The following is a 2,500-nucleotide window of genomic DNA, read 5'->3' as shown; positions in this document are numbered from 1 at the left end:
TGCATGCATGCGTGAGTGTATTTACCTAGTTGTATCTTACGGGAAAAGGAGCTATGCTCGTAGTGTCCCGTCGTGTGTGTGTGTGTGTGTGTGTGTGTGTGTGTGTGTGTGTGTGTGTGTGTGTGTGTGTGTGTGTGTGTGTGTGTGTGTGTGTGTGTGTGTGTGTGTGTGAATAACAATTGTCTTGTGTCACGTGTTGGACTCGTGATCGATAGGTATTTCCCTCCTGGAAGAGAGCTCAGAACTCATATATGACTGATCTATGGGAAAGGCTGTGACTTTACACGCACACACACACCAACTCCCCGCCCACAAGAGTTGGAGTAACGACTCGCAGTGCAGCAATACTAAAGTTATTTCAGCCGTGGGCGAGATTCGAACCCGGACCGCCGTAGTGTGTGTGTGTGTGTGTGTGTGTGTGTGTGTGTGTGTGTGTGTGTGTGTGTGTGTGTGTGTGTGTGTGTGTGTGTGTGTGTGTGTGATTCACCATGGTCTTGGATCACGTGTTGGACTCGTGATCGACAGCTATCAACCTCCCGGATGAGAGCTCAAAGCTCGTATGACCGATCTATGGGTACCACTGTGACCTTACACACACACACACACACACACACACACACACACACACACACACACACACACACACACACACACACAACTCCCTGCCCACGAGAGTTGGAGTAACACCCCGCAGCGAAGCGATACTGAAATTATTTCAGCCCTGGGCTGGAAACGAACCCGGACCGCCGTAGTGGCAGGCGAAAACTCCAACCACAGCGCCACGAGGTGTGTGTGTGTGTGTGTGTGTGTGTGTGTGTGTGTGTGTGTGTGTGTGTGTGTGTGTGTGTGTGTGTGTGTGTGTCTGTCCGTCTATCCGTCTGTCTCTGTCTACATGTGCGTGAGTAGGGTCTATTTGATTGCCTGCTTTCCTTCATGCCTGTTTTATGAACTTCTATATCAGTCTGTCTTTTTCTTTGCCGTTTACTCGTGTGTGTGTGTGTGTGTGTGTGTGTGTGTGTGTGTGTGTGTGTGTGTATGTGTGTGTGTGTGTGTGCGCGTCACCATTTTTACGTAACCTTGGAGCAATTGTCCTGGGACAATAAAATGTCTGAGTAAGCAAATTGTCTCTGCCTCGTTGATAACATTGTTCTACTGATAAGGTACACTATCCCCGATTTCCGCTTTGGGCATGTGTATACCAAAGCTTCTCAAATGCATTTCGTAAGGTATGCTCTCCATTTCGATATACAGTAATCTACTAATAAGAACTTTTAGAAGGCAAAATTATATTAATGGGAAAACAATAAGATATATGTATGGTTTAGCTAGATCTTGGGTGCATTGACCCAATTCATTTTTTTTTTTTTTTTTTGTAGTATCTGGCAACTCTTTAGAAGTGTCGTTCCATTTATACACCCCCATTGCTCCTTCCACAATAGATAATGAAATAAGTACATAAATAAACAAACGAACAAGTGAATGAACAGATACATAGATTCATAAATTTGGAAACAGATAAGAAATAATAAGTAATGATTAATGACTGGTAAATAACATATGGTAGTAAATGAATAAAGTATGTATATAATGTCGTTTCTCCTCAGCTTTGCCTCGAAAAATACGTTTACTGATATTTTATTTTTTCCTATAAAATCCTGTGTTTGTAAAAAAGAAGTATTAATGTATACACAGTAAGTAATAGGATCTAATGAGAAGGTTGTTGTAGAAGGTGTGACCCACAGGTGAATGAAATCCCCAGGTTACAACTAAAATAGATCAAAGTTAAAGAGTTTAATGAAAGTGTTCTTCACCCTGCCGGTCGGAGAGTATTAACCTAAACTAAAAAAAAAAAAAAAAAAAAAAAAAAAAAAAAAATCCCTGTGGAGACACCTAGAATAAATATTCAAATGTCAAAACACAGCGTGGCTTTAATTATTGTAGTCTGCAGCATTTTGGGACCTGAAGCTCATGTATTGTTTTCAAATATTTCTTTTGATAGAGATAGAACGTGACCCCCCTCCCCTTCCTCCCAGGGTAGCAACAAGGAGATGAATCTATTCTCGTGGCAGACATCAAGTTTCTTTATTCATGAGTAACCGTGTTCGATCGTCAACGGGTACTAATGATTGCCATTTACCCTGTAATCCAAGCACTGAAGGCAAAGATGACAGTCATCGACAGCAAATAGGCGCTAACGTAGCGTTATTATTCGTAACAGCCATGAAATTTCGCTTCAAGAGTTTGTGATATTTGTTTATTGTGTGTGACTTATCAAGGTCTTGGATCACGTGAAGTACTCGTGATCGACAGCTGTTACTGAAATTATTTCAACCCTGGGCGGGATCCGAACTCGGACCGCCGTGGTGTCTGCCGCGATCGCTACCATTGCGCCATCGAGTCGTGTGAGTGTGTGTGCGTTTGTGTGTGTGTGTGTGTGTGTGTGTGTGTGTGTGTGTGTGTGTGTGTGTGTGTGTGTGTGTGTGTGTGTTCATATGTTCGT

At 42.7% G+C, this 2,500-nt stretch overlaps 1 protein-coding gene across 1 annotated transcript in view; it reads left to right on the top strand.

The window, feature by feature from the left end:
• Positions 1-2,500, top strand: part of LOC143036646 (organic solute transporter subunit alpha) — an 89,320-nt gene that overhangs the window by 1,572 nt on the left and 85,248 nt on the right. The window lies entirely within an intron of this gene.

The sequence above is a fragment of the Oratosquilla oratoria genome, chromosome 2, assembly GCF_046742065.1.
Source record: "Oratosquilla oratoria isolate Oo_2021 chromosome 2, ASM4674206v1, whole genome shotgun sequence".
NCBI classification, from domain to species: domain Eukaryota; kingdom Metazoa; phylum Arthropoda; class Malacostraca; order Stomatopoda; family Squillidae; genus Oratosquilla; species Oratosquilla oratoria.
This window is presented reverse-complemented; position numbering and strand designations above follow the sequence as displayed.